This window comes from Phascolarctos cinereus, unplaced genomic scaffold (assembly GCF_003287225.1).
Source record: "Phascolarctos cinereus isolate Bilbo 61053 unplaced genomic scaffold, phaCin_HiC Scaffold_7;HRSCAF=346, whole genome shotgun sequence".
Lineage (NCBI taxonomy): Eukaryota > Metazoa > Chordata > Mammalia > Diprotodontia > Phascolarctidae > Phascolarctos > Phascolarctos cinereus.
The window spans coordinates 127,822,819-127,841,671 of NW_027556180.1; positions in this window are offsets into that span (position 1 = coordinate 127,822,819).

Here is an 18,853-nt window from a genome sequence, read left to right on the forward strand (position 1 = left end):
CCATCATGAAAATCACTTACAATACTGATGAACTTCTCTGGGCAATTAAATTTTGACTTAATTTTCCACAAGTTCTCACACATGACAGTATCAAAGACCTTGGTCAGATCAATGAGCTTTGTGTACAGGACTCTGTTCTGCTCCTGGCATTTCTCTTGGAGTTGTCAGGCAGCAAACACCATATTGACCATTCGTTGGCTCTTTCAGAAGCCACTCAGGCTCTCAGGTAGATGACCATTTTACAACTGAAAGATTTAACCAACAAAGACTAAGAGATAGACTTCCCTGTGATTACTAAAGGATACTCTATGTCCTTTGCCTTTATAGACATAGTGAGACATAGAGGCATCTTTGAACTCCTGGAGGTTAACTTCCTCTTGCCATATTACCTGGAAAATTTTATTTAGCATTTGTATGAGCAATGGAACCCCAATCTTGTAAATCTCAGCTGGGATAGAATCAGCACCAGGTGATTTGCCACCTAGGAGAGGAGTCTAATGGCATTCATAATCTCTTCTTCAGTCAGAAATGTGGCTGAAGAGGGATTGACTTCAACCTGAGGTAAACAGTCAATGGCTTCAGCGTTGATTAATAATGGTCTGTTGAGAACACTATGGAAGTTTTCAGTCCATCTCTCTAGGATCATATCTTTATCACTAATCAATGTGGCTCCATTAGCACAGAATATTTGAGATGCACCGTATCTTTGGCCTATAAATAGCCTCCAGGCCATAATAAAATTGTTTTGGATTATTGCTACCAATGTAAGATTTAATTTTATCTGCCTTCTTACTGAGCCAAGAATCTCACATCTCTCTAAGCTTCACTTAGACTTTGTTCTTGATGGAGTTAAATGCTGCTTTCTTTGAGATGCATGAATTATCCTGGTGGTATACCCTGTGGAGTTCTCGTTATTCATTTAACAGCTTCTGAATTTCTCCATTATTTTCTTCAAACCAGTCTTGATATTTTGGACAGCAGCACTGAAATGGCTTGGTATCCCTCACACAACAGGTACTAGCCTTCCCTGAACACACCCTACACCTGGGGGAAGAGCATTATAAGGTATCTTTGAAGACTTTTCTTATGGGAAGTGAGGAAATCCGAAACCTGGTAATTAAAAAGAATTAAGAAAATATTCTATCTTGACCTGTAGGTGTACTTTTGACTTGGAATTTATTTGACTAATGTCTTCCACACAAGTCAGTTACTTGAGATCTGGTTTCTTGCAGAAAGTGATGAATACCATCTGTGGCAATATAGAAAAACAACAAACAAACAATAATACTGAAACCAGAATAGAAACTGAGGTATACAGATCATGGAGCTATGAAAGTGATATGAATTCTGTCACAGGAAGCAAAACTATATTTATGCAAAGAACTATACTGAATGAGTTTGTGCTCTGGATGGACACTAAATAAAACCTTGAAAAAGTGACCACTACTAATTAAGAGTTAATGACAGCTGGGAGTCATGCAGAAAAATGCAAAATCTAGCTTTTCTACTTTCTGGATTCCCACTAAGCATGGTTATAGCTTAAGATTTTAGGAGTACATCTGATAGCAAAGGAAATTGGGGATGTGGGAGGGTATTTTTTTTCTCTCTCTCTGAAGTTTCAGAAGTCATTTTTGTATTTATTATACACTTTTCAGATAGTGCCAATTTCAAACATTCTCAGGCTCAACTTAAATGGAAACAATGTACTAGAAAAGCAAGAAATCTAGAAATTTGATCTAGGCAAGTAGAGATTAGAACCTCAGATAAAAGAGTTATACAAGATATTCACCATATAACTTGACTAGACAAGAAGTTGAAGTTGCCATAGGAGTAGCAAGAGAAATTAATATCTTTGGATAAAATAATATCCATTGGAATTTTACCATTTGAGAACAGTAACAGACAATAATTTTATCAACCACAGGTTTCATTGCATGTCTAAAATTGCACTCTGTAGTTAAGGAAACTGAAGGCCTAATTTTGAGCAAGAGCAACATCTTGCAACTGTCATCAATCTAATTTAGTGGAATGACAGGTTGCCATTCATACCCCTGCTAGAGCAAGTGATGAGTATGATGCCTTATAACTTACTGATGCTTAACCATTAATTTTTGAAAACCTTTCCTGTCTATTGAGATTTTTATTTGTTATTCACTCAAGATATTTTGAAGATATCTGGATGAATATGGATAAGTTTTCATTTACTTTAAAGGAAACAACCAGGAATATTTCCATAGTGGGCATAAGTTATTTTGGTAAAGGAAGTAGCAGAAATGTTTATGTTGTGACAGTTCTTTTCTGCTGTAATGTTTTTAGGTTGGTACAAATAAAATCATTTGGCAGTACACTATCACCATGGAAACAAAAACTGTGAAAACAAAATAAAGGAAAGGTGAACGTTAAGCACTTAATCAATCCAAACAAATCAAGGCTTCAACTTTTCTCTTTTGAGTTTCTAAGAATGGATGCTTGCTGGCTAGAAGGTGATAGACCAGCATAACGGTGCTTAATACACCAGCTTTTGATATTGTTTCTATGCCTCTGATAATCAGAACAAAGACCAGAATGATTAGGGGGTTGTGAATGTGCCATATATCCAAAGAAACAAAGGACTTCTTGTGTCTTCAGGAATGTTCATGTGTTAATATTAAAGTAATCTAGGTAGAATTGTGTGAAGGACTATATATTTTTTTTTTAACAACGTGATCTTTTGAATCTCTTTTGGCTTTCATTAAGTGCATCTGTTTTTTGTTTTTGTGGGTTTTTTTCCCTTTTAAGGGTTCCTAAAGGCTTCTCTACATTTAACATTTTTTCAGTAATTTTTCCCATTGCAGGTACCTATAAGCAGTAATACATTTTTTAAAAGGTCATTTCTTGTACAGGCAAATTTTTTCTTCAAATAAAAATGTATTTTGGCATTCAGGAGTTAGTATCCCTTGAGTTCCATTTTGACTTTCATAATGAGTAGGATTCATTCCAAATAAATAAATAAACAAAAAAAAACCCTGTGGGGTTTTAAATGGATTAATAAAAAAATTATGAATTGTTCTTCCTTTTTCTTTTTGAAGAAAGAATTCTCTGGCACAATTAATTTAAAATTTAGTACATGTTGCCCAATTTTCTTCAAAATGTTCATGATCCTTTTCTTGGATGAGCCCTGTTAATTTATCCACAGTCTATGGTTCATTTTAAAAGTAACTGTTTTCAGGGGCACCTAGGTGATGTAGTGGATAGAGTACCAGCCCAGGAATCAGGAGGACATGAGTTCAAATCTGGCCTCAGACAGTTGACACTTGCTATCTGTGTGACCCTTGGCAAGTCACTTAACCCCATTGCCAGGCAAAAAAAAAAAACCATTTTCTAATTTTAATGGGTTTATGTCTAGAAGAATGTCAATATGTGAGATCTATGTAATATGTTGGCAAAACTTAAATTTGAATGATTTGTAGATTTGTGTCTATGATAAGATTATGTATGTATAAAATATTTTATGGGTAACTAGATTATTTTAAGAAATAAATAAGAAAGAGTTTCAATAATTAAGTCATTTAAAACTTCTTTGAAATCTAAGATTTCTTATTTAGCTTTAATGAAAGTATTGCCTCCTTCATATAATGAGATCTTGGAATAAGAACGAAAATACAGCCATATACTATGTGGAGGTGTTTGCTAGTGCTGTCTTGTACATAGATTACTGCAGGTGAAAAGATGAATAGTCTCCGGGATTGAAAATGAATAGGAGAAGGGCCAAAAGACTTCTAGGGCAAGAGAACCCTATAAAATGTGTTATGAAGTAGTCTGGTAATATAATTTTTTGAATACTATTTTATTTTTCCCCAGTTACATGACAAGAAAATATTCACATTCATTTTTCGAAGATTTTGAGTTCTAAATGCTTCTTCCTCCCTCTCACCCTTCCCCATTCTGAAAATGGCAGGCAGTTTGATATAATTTATAAATATATTATCATGTAAAAATATTTTGATATTACACATAATTGTGAAAGAAGAAAAAGATCAAAAGAAAAAAAAACACGAGAAAGAATAAAGTAAGTAAAAAATATGTTTCAATATGCATTGAGTCCATCATTCTGAATCTGGATAGGGAAAACATTTTCTTTCAGGAGTTCTTTTACTTGTCTTGGATCACTGTGTTGCTAAGAAGAGCTGAGTCATTCAAAGCTGATCATTGCACAATTTTGCTGATACTGTGTACACTATTTGCTTGGTTCTGCTCATTTCAATATAAATCAGCTCGTGCAAATTTCTCCAGGTTTCTTCTGAAATCTGAAGTTTATCATTTCTTGTTGCACATTAGTATTCCATTATATTCATATAATGCAACTTGTTCAGACATTCCCCAATTGATAGATATCCCCTCAATGTCTAATATTTTGCCACCACACAAAGGGCTACTATAAATAATTTTACACATATAGGTTCTTTTCCCTTTTTTTTATTATCACTTTGGTTTACAGACTTAGTAGCAGTATCAAAAGTTGTTCTCCAGAATGGTTGCATCAGCTTAAAATGCCATCAACAATGCATTAGTGTTCCAATTTTCCCAAATCTTCTCAAACATTTATCATTTTCTTGTTTTGTCATGTTAGCCAGCCTGATAAGTGTGATATGGTGCCTCAAAGTAGTTTTGATTTGCATGTCTCTAATCAATAGTGATTTAGAGCATTCTTTCATAAGACTATATACAGCCTTAATTTTTTCATCTAAAAAATTTCTTGTTCACATCCTTTGTTCATTTATTAATTGAGGAATGACTTGTATCCTTAAAAATTTGACTCAGTTCTCCATATATTTTAGAAATTTGGCCTTTATCAGAGACACAGGTTGTAAAAATTCTTTTCCAACTTTGTGTTTCCCTCCTAATCTTGGTTGCATTGGCTTTGTGGAAAAAAAAACACTTTCCAATTTAAGGTAATAAAAATTATCCATTTTGCATTTCATAATGTTCTCTATCTCTTCTTTAGTCATAAATGTTTCTGTTCTCCATAAATCTGACAGGCAAACTATTCTTGGCTCTCTCAGGTTGTTTATAGTATTAACCTTTATATCTAAATTGTGTAAAATTTTGACTACATTTTGGCATAGCATGTAAGATTTTGTTTGATGCTTAGTTTCTGCCATGCTCTTTTCCACATTTTGCAGCAGTTATTGTCAAAGAGTAAGTTCTTATCCCAGAAACTGAGGTCTTTGGATTTATCAAACAGTAAATTACTGCAGTCATTGACTACTGAGACTTGGGTACCTAACCTATTCCACTGATCCGTCATTATGTTTCTTAGCCAGTACCAAGTAATTTTGATGATTGCTGCTTCATGATACAATATAAGATATGGTATGGCTAGGCCACCTTCGCTAGCATTTCTCTTCATTAGTTTCCTTGATATTCTGCACCTTTTGTTCTTTCACATGAATCTTATTATTATTTTTTCTCATTCTACAAAATAATGTGTTGATGGTTTCTTTGGTATGGCAATGAATAAATAAATCAACTTAGATAAAATTGTCATTTTTATTATATTAGCTCAGCCCACCCATGAGCAACTGATCTTTTTTTTCCAATCATTTGGACCTGACTTTTTTTGTGTAAAAAGTATTTTGTAATTGTGTTTATATATTTCTTGGATTTGTTTTAACAGGTAGACTCCAAAATATTTTATAATGTTTTCAATAACTTTGAATGGAATTTCTCTTTTCTATCTTTTGCTGTTGGCTTTGTTGGTTTATATATATATATATATATATATATATATATATATATATATATATATATATATATATATATATATATATATATATATATACATATCTCTCTCTCTCTCTATATATCTATATATCTATATATATATATATGTATATATATATATATATATATATATATGTATATATATATATATATATTTCTGTCCATTTACCTTTTTATGTCCTTCTTGAATGTTATTTGAGATCAAATTTTTTGTTGAGCTCTTGTCTTTTTGTAAGGAAATTTTGGAATTCTCCTATTTTGTGGAATATCCATCTCCTCCCTTAAAAAATTATGCTTCATTTGAGGACTTCCGCTTCCGGGAGGCAAGATGGAAGAGTGAAAGGGTAGTTGCTCTCACTCTCCCCTATCAACCTCTGAAAACCCAGAAAATATCACCCCAGAAAAAAAAAACCCTGGAACACCTGAACTAGAAGAAAGACAGGAGCAGCAGTGCAGCAGCCCAGCAAAGGGTCTCCCAGTGCCTCAGCAAAAATAAGGGAGGCAGAACTACAAGGGCCCCAGGTGAAAGTACCCTGTGGCATTCATCTGAAAGGAGGTGAAGAAAACAACCTAAAGGCTTCCTAAAGCCCTGCCTTGCTGATTCCAACCCAACACCAGGTGAGCTGTAGGAGCCCTGAAGCCTCAAATTGTGAAGAAATCCTGAATCCCAGGTGGTAGAGCAGGCAAACACCAACACCTGGACCTCCAGTGCCTCAGTGAGGGTGGGGGAACCGTGGAAACCAGCTCAGAAAACCACCAGGAGCCTCACACTCCACCCAAAGGAATCTCCCGTGCATTAGCAGAAACAGGGAGACAACACTGCAGGGGGCCCCAGGCAGATAAACACCTGCAGCACCATCTAAAAGGAGCTGAAAGAAAGCTAAAGGAAAGGAAAAGCAGGCAACCTAGAATTGCCTGAAAGTTCCAGCCTTGCTGATTCCAGCCCAACACAAGGTAAGCTGCCAGAAACCTACAGCCTCCAATTCCAGCATAAGAGGCCCCAGACACAAAGCCAGTGACCAAGACCTAGGCTCCCAACACAAGAAGCTTGGGTCAGTACCCTCTGTTCCCCAGCAGGAGAGCTCAATCTCTTTAAAGGCCAGGGAATAAAGAAACACCATGAGTAAAAAGAAACGTACCATAGATTCATATTATGAGAAGAGTGAAGATCAAGACAGAAATTCTGAAGAGGACAACATTGTCAACAAACCCACATCTGCAACAACAAAAGGGAATATGAACTGGTCTGAAGCCCAAAAAGCCTTCTTAGAAGAGCTCAAGAAGGATTTTAATAGTCAAATGAGAGAGGTAAAAGAGTCCTTCAAAAATACAATTGGCCAATTGGAAAAAAAATACACTGAAGAAAACAAGTCCCTAAAAAACACAATTGGCCAATTGAAGAAGGAAGGACAAAAACTAACAGAAGAGTACACTGAAGAAAACAAGTCCCTAAAAAACACAATTGGCCAGTTGAAGAAGGAAGTACAAAAACTAACAGAAGAAAACAATCTGTTAAAAACTAGAATTGGACAAATGGAAACTAATGTCTCTATGAGAGAGCAAGAATCAGTCAAACAGAAACAAAAAAATGAAAAAATCGATGAAAATGTAAAATACCTCATCAGTAAAACAACCGACCTGGAAAATCGACTCAGGAGAGACAATTTAAAAATTATTGGACTACCTGAAAATCATGATGAAAAAAAGAGCCTGGACAGTATCTTTCAGGAAATCATAAAGGAAAACTGCCCGAAGTCCTAGAACCAGAAGGGAAAATAACCATAGAAAGAATCCACCATCACCACCTGAAAGAGATCCCAAATTGACAATGCCAAGAAATAATATAGCAAAATTCCAAAATTACCAGATGAAAGAGAAGGTGCTGCAAGCAGCCAGAAAGAAACAATTTAAATATCATGGAACCACAGTCAGGATTACACAGGACCTTGCAGCTTCTACATTAAAAGACCGCAGGGCATGGAACATGATATTCTAAGGCAAAGGAGCTTGGAATGCAGCCAAGGATCAATTACCCAGCAAAAATGAGCATCATTTTTCAAGGGAGGAGGTGGATATTCAACAAATAGGAGACTTCCAAACTTTCCTGATAAAAAGACCAGAGCTCAACAAAAAATTTGATCTTCAAGTACAGGACTCAAGAAGGACTTAAAAAGGTAAATGGGACAGAAGGATACAATATGTTGTTAATGGGGGGGGCTGTTTAAACCCCTACAAGGGAATATGAGACTTGCAACCCTTGAGAACTGTATTGTTATTACACCTTGTTAAAGGAGTATACATAAAGAGGGTGGATATTAGTTGACTTTGATGTAATGATAAAAAAAAACTAATCAAGTGGGTTAAATGGATCCAAATAAGTGGATCAATCTGATCTTAGAAAATGTACTGAGAAAGGAGGAGGCAGACAAGGGTAAATTACATTACAGGAAAAGACACAAAATCCTATTACAGCAGAGGGAAAGAAGGGGGGGGAGCATTGTTTGAACCTTACTCTCATCAGATTTGGCTCAAGAAGGGCATAATATAATCAGTTAGGTATAGAAATCTAACTTGCCCTATAGGCAGTAGGAGGGAAAAGGGGAAAGAAAAGGGAGGGGGGAAAGAAAAGGGAGGGGGAAAGAAGGGAGGGAAGCAGCAGTAAGACTAAAGGGGAAGAAAAGGGAAAGGGATAATAAAAGGGGGAAGGGACTGAAGGAGGCGGTGGTCAAAAGCAAAACACTAGTGAAGGGGAAAAAGGAGAAAGAAAAGCATAAATGGGGGGAAAGGATGGAGAAAAAGACACAGATAGTAATCATAACTGTGAATGTGAATGGGATGAACTCTCCCATAAAATGGAAACGGATTGCAGAATGGATTAAAAACCATAATCCTACAATATGTTGTTTACAGGAAACACATTTGAAAAAGAGTGACACATACAGGGTAAAGGTAAAAGGCTGGAGCAGAATATATTATGCATCAGCTGAAGTGAAAAAACAGGGGTAGCAATCCTGATCTCAGACAAAGCAAAAGCAAAAATAGATCTAATCAAAAGAGATAAGGAAGGAAACTACATCCTGCTAAAAGGCACCATAGACAATGAAGTAATATCATTACTAAGCATATATGCACCTAATGGTATAGCATCCAAATTCTTACAGGAGAAGTTCAGGGAGTTACAGGAAGAAATAGACAGCAAAACTATACTAGTGGGGACCTGAACCTCCCCTCTGGCACTAGATAAGTCTAACCACAAATAAACAAGAAAGAAGTTAAGGAGGTGAATAGAACATTAGAAAAGTTAGGTATGATAGACCTCTGGAGAAAACTGAATGGGGATAGAAAGGAATATACTTTTTTCGCAGTACATGGCACATACACAAAAATTGACCATGTACTAGGGCATAAAAACCTCACAATCCAATGCAGAAAGGCAGAAATATTAAATGCATCCTTTTCAGATTATGATGCAATAAAAATTATATGTAATAAAGGGCCATGGAAAGATAGACTAAAAAATAATTGGAAACTAAATAATCTAATCCTAAAAAATGATTGGGTCAAACAACAAATCATAGAAACAATCAATAATTTCATTCAAGAGAATGACAATAATGAGACAACATACCAAAACCTATGGGATGCAGCAAAGCAGTTCTTAGGGGAAGTTTTATATCTCTAAATGCTTACATAAATAAAATAGAAAAAGAGGAGATTAATGAATTGGGCATACAACTAAAAAAACTAGAAAATGAACAAATTAAAAATCCTCAACTAAACACCAAATTAGAAATATTGAAAACCAAAGGAAAAATTAATAAAATTGAAATTAAGAAAACTATTGAACTAATAAATAAAACTAAGAGCTGGTTTTATGAAAAAACCAATAAAATAGATAAGCCTTTGGTTAATTTAATTAAAAAAAGAAAGAAGAAAACCAAATTACTAGTATCAAGAATGAAAAGGGCGAAGCTACCACCAAGGAAGAGGAAATTAAAACAATAATTAGGAATTATTTTGCCCAACTATATGCCAACAAAATTGACAATCTTAGTGAAATGGATACATATTTACAAAAATATAAATTGCCCAGATTAACAGAAGAGGAAGTAAAATACTTAAATAACCCCATCTCAGAAAAAGAAATTGAACAAGCCATTGATGAACTCCCTAGGAAAAAATCTCCAGGGCCAGATGGATTTACATGTGAATTCTACCAAACATTTAAAGAACAATTAATTCCAATACTATATAGACTATTTGTGAAAATAGGTGAAGAAGGAGTCTTACCAAATTCTTTTTATGATACAAATATGGTGTTGATACCTAAACCAGGAAGAGTCAAAATAGAGAAAGAAAATTATAGACCAATTTCTCTAATGAATATAGATGCAAAAATTTTAAAAAAATACTAGCAAGTAGATTGCAGCAACTTATCACAAGAATAATACACTATGACCAGGTAGGATTTATACCAGGAATGCAGGGTTGGTTCAATATTAGGAAAACTATCAGCATCATTGAGCATATCAAAACAAAACCAACAGAAACCACATGATCATCTCAATAGATGCAGAAAAAGCTTTTGATAAAATACAACACCCATTCCTATTAAAAACACTAGAAAGCATAGGTATAAATGGAGTCTTCCTTAAAATAATAAATAGCATATCTAAAACCTTCAGCAAGCATTATATGTAATGGGGACAGGCTAGAAGCATTTCCAATAAGATCGGGGTGAAACAAGGATGTCCATTATCACCACTGTTATTCAATATTGTACTGGAAACCTTAGCTTTAGCAATAAGAGAAGAAAAAGAAATTGAAGGCATTAGAATAGGCAAAGAAGAAACAAAGCTATCACTCTTTGCAGATGACATGATGATATACTTAGAGAATCCTAGAGAATCAAGTAAAAAACTACTTGAAATAATAAACAACTTTAGCAAAGTTGCAGGCTATAAAATAAACCCACATAAATCATCAGCATTTCTATATATTACCAACAAAGCCCAACAGCAAGAGATAGAAAGAGAAATCCCATTTAAACTTACTGTAGACATTATAAAATATTTAGGAGTCTACCTCCCGAAACAAATCCAGGAACTCTATGAACACAATTACAAAACACTTTTCACACAAATAAAAATCAGATCTAAATAATTGGAAAAACATCAGTGCTCATGGGTAGGCCGAGCTAATATAATAAAAATGACAATCCTACCTAAGCTAATTTACTTATTCAGTGCCATACCAATCAAACTACCAAAAAATTATTTTATAGAGTTAGAAAAAATAATAACAAGATTCATTTGGAAAAACAAAAGGTCCAGAATATCAAAGGAACTAATGAAAAGAAATGCAGGGGAAGGTGGCCTAGCAATTCCAGATCTTAAATTGTATTATAAAGCAGCAATCATCAAAACTGCTTGGTACTGGCTAAGAAATAGGGAGGTGGATCAGTGGAACAGGTTAAATATGCAAGATGCAGTAGTCAATGACTATAGTAACCTATTATTTGATAAACCCAAAGACCCCAGCTTCTGGGATAAGAACCCACTCTTTGAAAAAGAAAACTGCTGGGAAAACTGGAAAAGAGTATGGCAGAAACTAGGCATAGACCCAAATCTCACACCATATACCAAAATAAAGTCAAAATGGGTTCAGGACTTAGATATAAAGGCTGATACCATAAGTAAACTGGGAGAACAAGGAATAGTTTACCTATCAGATCTATGGAGAACAGAAGAATTCATGACCAAACAGGAGATAGAGAACATTATGAAAAGCAAAATGGATAATTTTGATTACATTAAATTGAAAAGTTTTTGCACAAACAAAGCCAATGCAACTAAGATTAGAAGGAAGGTAGAAAATTGGGAAAGAATTTTTACAACCAGTCTCTCTGATAAAGGCCTCATTTCTAAAATATATAGAGAATTAAGACAAATTTATAAGAACACAAGCCATTCCCCAATTGATAAATGGTCAAAGGATATGAACAGACAGTTCTCAGATGAAGAAATTAAAGCCATCTATAGTTAGATGAAAAAATGCTCTAAATCGTTATTGATTAGAGAAATGCAAATCAAAACAACTCTGAGGTACCACATCACACCTATCAGATTGGCCAACATGACAAAACAGGAAAATGATAAATGTTGGAGAGATGTGGGAAAATTGGAAACTAATACATTGTTGGTGGAGTTGTGAAATGATCCAACCATTTTGGAGAACAATTTGGAACTATGCCCAAAGGGCTACAAAAATGTGCATACCCTTTGATCCAGCAATAGCACTTCTAGGGCTATATCCCAAAGAGATCAAACAAATGGGAAAAGGACCCACATGTACAAAAATATTCATAGCAGCTCTTTTTGTGGTGGCAAAGAATTGGAAATTGAGAGGATGCCCATCAATTGGGGAATGGCTGAGCAAGTTGTGGTATATGAATGTAATGGAATACTGTTGTGCTATAAGAAATGATGAACAGGCTGACTTCAGAAAAACCTGGAAAGACTTACATGGTCTGATGCTGAGTGAAATGAATAGAACCAAGAGGACTTTGTACACAATAACAGCCATGTTATACAATGACTAAGAATGTCAAACTGAACCCTTCTCAGCATTAGGAGCAGCATCTAAGACATCTCCAGAGGACTTGGGATGGAAAATGCTGTCCACATCCAAAGAAAGAACTATGGAAGCCAAATCGCTATCATTTATTTTTACCTTCTGTTGAGTTTTGTTTCATCTTTCTGATGGTTCCTCCTATTGGTTTTAATTTTTACTTTCAACTTCATTAATGTGAAAATATGTTTAATGGGTATGTAAATGTAAAGCCTATGTCAGATTGTGTGCCATCTTGGGGAGGTTAGGGATAAGGAAAAGGGAGAAAACTTTTCCATCCAAAAGCATATGGAAAAAAAACAATAAATTAAAAAAAATAAAGTAAAACAAAATGAGAATGTTAGCACAAAAAAAATGATGCTCGTTTTTACTGGGTAGTTGATCCTTGGCTGCATTCTAAGCTCCTTTGCCTTACGGGATATCATGTTCCATGCCCTGAGGTCTTTTAATGTGGAAGCTGCTACATCCTGTGTAATCCTTCCTGTGGTTCCATGATATTTTAATTGTTTCTTTCTGGCTGCTTGCAGCACCTTCTCTTTCATCTCATAATTTTGGAATTTTGCTATTATATTCCTTGGTGTTATCAATTTGGCATCTGCATTGTTGTCTCCCCTGTTTCTGCTAATGCACTGGGAGATTCTTTTTGTGTTAGAGTGCTGAGGCACCTGGTGGTTTACTGAGCTGGTTTCCACTGGTTCCCCCCTCCCCCACCCTCACTGAGGCACTTGAAAGTTCAAGGTGTTGGTGTTTACCTGCTCTACCACTTGGGCTTCAGGCTTTCTTCACAATTGGAGGGTGCAGGGCTCCGACAGCTCACCTGGTGTTGGGCTGGAACCAGCAAGGCCAGGGCTTTAGGAAGACTTTAGGTTGCTTTCTTCACTTCCTTTCAGATGAATGCCACAGGGTACTTATCTGCCTGGGGCCCCTTGTCATTCTGCCTCCCTTATTTTTGCTGAGGCACTGGGAGAACCATTTGCTGAGTTCTTGCACTGCTGCTCCCCATATTTCTTCCAGTTCAGCTGTTCCAGGGTTTTTTCCTGGGGTGATATTTTCTGGGTTTTCCCAGGTTGATAGGGGAGAGTGAGAATGACTACATTTTAAATATGTCATCTTGGCTCCTGGAAGCATAATTCCCCCTGATTTTTCAATCTGCCCTACTCTGTATCACCCTCCTTTTCTTTTGTCTTCTTCTATTCCCCCATTTTCCTGTAGGATAAGATATATTTCCATAGCCAATTGAGTGTGTAAGTTATTCTCTCCTTAAGCCAAATTTGATGAGAATAAGATTCACCTTGTTCCTTTCACCTTCCTCCATGTCCCCTCCATTTTAGTAGCCTTTTCTTGTCTGCTTTAGGTGAGATAATTTACTCCATTCTACCTTTCCCTTTCTCCTTCTCCCAGTGTAATCTGCTCTCACCTCTTTATTTTATTCTCCAGATATCACCCCTTCATCTTCAATTCAAACTATGCCCTCTATCTATCTATCTATCTATAAATACACAGGTAGAATTTTCCCTCCAACTACTCTAATATAGACAAAGAACTTTTGAGTTATAAATATTATCTCTCAATGCAGAATATAAACAGTTCAACCTTAATAAGTCTGTTATGGTTTCTTTTTCCTGTTTACCTCTTCATGTTTCTCTTGAGTCTTATATCTAGAAGTGAAATTTTCTATTCAGCTCTTGTCTTTTCATCAAGAATGCCTGAAAGTCCTCTATTTTACTGAATATCTATTTTTTCCCCTGAAGGATTATGCTCAGTTTTGCTGGGTAGGTGATTCTTGGTTGTAATACTATCTCCTTTGCCCTCAAGAATATTATATTCCAAGCCCTGTGGTCCCTTAATGTAAAAGCTGCTAAATCTTGTGTTGTTCTGATTGTGTTTCCACAATACTTGAATTGTTTCTTTCTGGCCGCTTGCATGACTACAATATTCCTAGGAGTTTTCCTTTGGGGATCTCTTTTAGGAGGTGATTGGTGGATTTTTCCATTTCTATTTTGCCTTCTGGTTCTAAAATATCAGGATAGTTTTCCTTGATAGTTTCTTGAAAGATGATGTCTAGGCTCTTTTTTTGATCATGGCTTTCAGATAGTACTGTAATTTAAAAAATTCTCTCTCTTGGATATATTATCCAGGTCAGTTGTTTTTTCAATAAGATATTTTGAATTGTTTTCTAATTTTTCATTCTTTTCAATTTATTTTACAGTGTCTTGATTTCTCATGAAGTCACTACCTTCCAATTGCTCCATTCTAATTTTTAAAGAAGTATTTTCTTCAGTAAGCTTCTGGGCTTCCTTTTCCGTTTGGTCAATTTTCCTTTTCAAGCATTCTTCTCCTCATTGGCTTTTTGGACTTCTGTTGCCATTTGCGTTAAGATATTTCTTAAAGTGCTATTTTCTTCAGTATTTTTTGGGGTCTCCTTTAGCAAGCTGTTGACTTGTTTTTCATGATTTTCCTGCATCACTCCCAGTTTTTCCTTACCTTCTCTTGCTTCTTAAAATCTTTTTTGAGTTCTTCCATGTCCGGGGACCAAATCATATTTTTCTTTGGAGGCTTTGGATGTAGGAGCTTTGACTTTTTGTATTCTTCAAGTTGTATGTTTTGATATTCTTTGTCACCAAACAAAGATTCTATGGTCTGACTCTTTTTGCACTGCTTGCTCATGATCCCAGCCAATTACTTGAGTTATAAACTCTTCATTAAGGGAAGTGTCTGCTTCTAGTGTGGATAATGTACTGTCCCAAGCATTGGGCGTTCTGTTCAGCTGTTTTCAGAGATACTTCCAGGGACCTGTAAATTTTCACTTCACTATGATCAAGGGCAAGGTGTTTACTTCTTTCCTGGCCTGTGCTCTGGTCTATGAGTGACCACAAGCACTCTTTTCTGTCTTGGAACTATGAGGAGGATTCTCTCTTCACAGCCACTACCAGCTCCACCATGCCAGGGCTCTTCCTTTTCCCAGGGCCACCACCCAGAACTGTGACGCAGATCCAAGCACAAGCAGGGCAAGAGAACCCTGCACCAACACAGAAATCTCTGAAACGCCCCTCTACTCAGCCACTTGATTCCCCCTTACTCTGTGGGCCAGAAGCTCAGGAGGCAGCTGCCACCCTGGGACCACACTTGGGGACTGTGGCTGGGACTGCCTTTGCTTCTGTCTCACCACAGACATAGACTTTTCCTACTGATCTTCTAAGTTGTCATTGGTGTTCATGAATTGAGAAGTCTGGAAACCTCCACAGCTACCTGTGATTCTGTCCTTTGAGGCCTGCATGCCCAACCCAAACTTGCTCTGCTTCCCACCTAGTGCGATATAGCTTTCTGATCAAGCATCCAGGCTTTCTCTGCTTGGAAATTTGTTTCACTCTGTCTTTTTGTGGGTTCTGCTGCTTTAGAATTTGTTTAAAGCCATTTTTTTACAGGTGTGTGGAAAGGTTTGGGAGAGAGCTTAAACAAGTCACGGTTTTACTCTGCCATCTTGACTCCACTCCCCCTGTTTTACTTTTTAGGGAGCTATTTTCTTCATTGTACTTTTTTTCCATTTTTTTTAAACGAATTGTTCAATTTTTCTTCTACCTCTTTTATTTGACTTTTAAAATCCTTCTTCAGTTCTTCCAAGAAGGCTTTTTGGGCTTGAGACCAGTTCATATTCCCCTCTGATGTTTCAGATGTGAATATGTTGAGAATGTTATCCTCCTCTGAATTTGTGCTTTGATGTTTCCTGTAATCAAGATACTTTCCCATGGTTATTATTTTTCTGTATTGCTTCTTGTTCATGTTTTTTTTTTGCATTTTTTCCTGGCTTTTAAAGTTGATCTGTGCTTCTAGGTTACAGGGTGTATTGTCCTAGGCTTCTTGTGCTGGATGCTAGGGTCCTGGTTACTGGTTTGTGGAGGTGGGGCTTGCCATTGGCTTGCTGGGATACCTCCCTTCCTATATTGGCCCCCTTTAGCCACATCAAGAAGGATCTTTCCTGTCAATCCCCCTAGTCTCAGGAGCTAAAAGACTGTGCATCTAGGCTTTCTGATGACTCTCTTTTTTAAGGATTTTTCCTAGGGCAATATTTTATAGGTTTTCAAGGTCAATAAGGGAGGGCGGGAGTGACTCATTGCTTACTCCAACCATCTCAGCTATTGAAAGTTGAAATAGGTGACTTTCAACCATTCAGTCTAGGGGCTAATAGCTCCAGGAGCAGAGTTGCTGCCATTATTCCTTCTGCTGCTGACACTACCACTGCTGATTCAATCACTCCCAAAGCCTGTTCCTATTTTGATGGTGCAGGAGCTATATCATGTGCCTTGCAGTGCTGTGCTATACCAAGCTTCTCTCTCACCCAGTTCTGATAGATCCACCCTGCTTATCTTTTAAGTTGTCTCTGGCATCTTTAGTCTGAGAAGACTGGAATCTGTCACTGCTGCTGGTCATTCTGTCCCTTGAAGCCTGCTCAGGATTTGCTTAAGTCCTGTCTGCCTCCATGCCCTAAGCAGTGGATGCTCCTCTCTCCGGCTGGTACAACCAACCTTTCCTGTCAACCTTCCAGGTTGTCTTAGGCTGGAAATCTGCCTTGCTTTGTCTCTGTGGATTCTTCCAATACAGAATTTGTTTAGAGTCATTTTTTAGAAGTATTTGAAGAGATTTGGAATTGCGCTCAGGTAAGTCCCTGCTTTCACTTTGCCATCTTGACTCTGCCTCCCTCGTGTGTTTCTTAAAAACACTATATTGTAGGATTTTTTTTTATCCTCTCTGCTTTCCACTTCCATTTTATGGGAGAATTTATACCATTCACATTCACAGTTACTATTTGTAGTTGTATATTTCCCCCCATCTTATTCTTCCTCCTTTCTGCCCTGTCTTTCCTTTCACCCTTTCCCTCCTCATTGGTGTTTTCCTTCTGTTTACCACCCCTCCTGATCTGCCCTCTCTTCTGTCAGTCCTCACTCTCCTACTTTATTTGATTTCCTCCTCTCCTGCATCCCTGTAGAGTAAGATGGATTTCTATATTCTTCTGATTTTCTATATTATTCCTTCTTTGATCCAATACTGATGTGTCTAAGGTTTAAGCAATGCTCCTAGCCCACCCTCCCATCTTCCTCTCCATTGTATAGTTCTTTAATGCCCCTTCATGGGAAATAATTTGCCCTATTCTACCTCATCCATCATTCCACACACACTGTACTCCTCTTTTCATTTAATTTTCTGAAATTCATCTTGTACCTGTACCCTCTGTCTTTATATATTCCTTCTAGCTCTAGTATTAGTGACACAGTTTTTAAGAATAACAAGTATCATCTTCCTGTGTAGGGATGTGAATAGTTTATCTCTATTGAATCCCTTATGTTTACTTTTCCCTTTTTAACTGTTTATGCTTCTCTTGGGCCTTGATATTGAAATTAAAATTTTTGGTTTAACTGGTCTTTTCCTTATGAAAGCTTGAAATTCTTCTGTTTCATTGAATGATCAATTTTTCCCTTGATGTATTATGCTAAATTGTGCCAGGTGATGTCTGGATTGTGGTAATACCCAATGGAGCATTTCTGCATTTCCCTGCGATTACATTAAATCTTATGGATGTCTGGCTGCTGGAGCACTCCTGTCTGTCTGGGGCTAAGATAAAGCATGTGGTGGCTCTTGGAGCTGGAATTTCCAGTTGCTCTGGCTATGATAAAGCATATAGTGGGTACTTGTTATTGTCCTTTCCCTGCTCCACTGCACTGGGGCTCAGGATCTCCTGCTGGCTTACTGAGGTCAGGCCTGTTACTGGCCCACTTGGAGATCTAGTGTCCTGGAATGCACTCAGCTTCTATCCAAGTGTGATACACCCTTCACTCCAACATTTAACTGATTCTGATGCCCCAGGACTGGCCCTAGGGTGCTATTTTTTGGGATTTGTTTTGTACCAATAGTGAAATAGTACCCTATTTTTTTTCTGTATCCACTCCAGTATTTATCATTTTTCTTTCCTTTCATATAGCCAAACTGGTAGGTTTAAGGTGGTATCTTAGAATTGTTTTAATTTGCATTTCTCTAGTCAAATAGTGATCTAGAGTCTTTATGTCACTATTGATCACTTCAATTTCTTATTCTAGAAAAATTCTATTTATATCCTTTAATCATTTACCAATTGGAGAATTTAAGTTTTACATCTTTTTTACTAATTTGACTCAGTTTCATAAATACTTGAGAAATTAAGCCTTTATCAGAGAAACTTGATATAAAATTTATATAATTCAATATTTTCATGGAGGAAAAGAATCCCTGAAAAATCAACAATTAAGGGAAAAGCACAAGAAAAAAAATCCTGAAAATTGAAAATTTATAAAAATGAAAAAAAATATTGAAATAAACAAATAAATCCTTAACAGATTTCATGTATTTTTTAAAAGAAAGACAAATTACTTGCATCAAAATAAGAAAGGGAGAATTCAGAATAAACGAAGTAGAAATAAAGGAAATTATT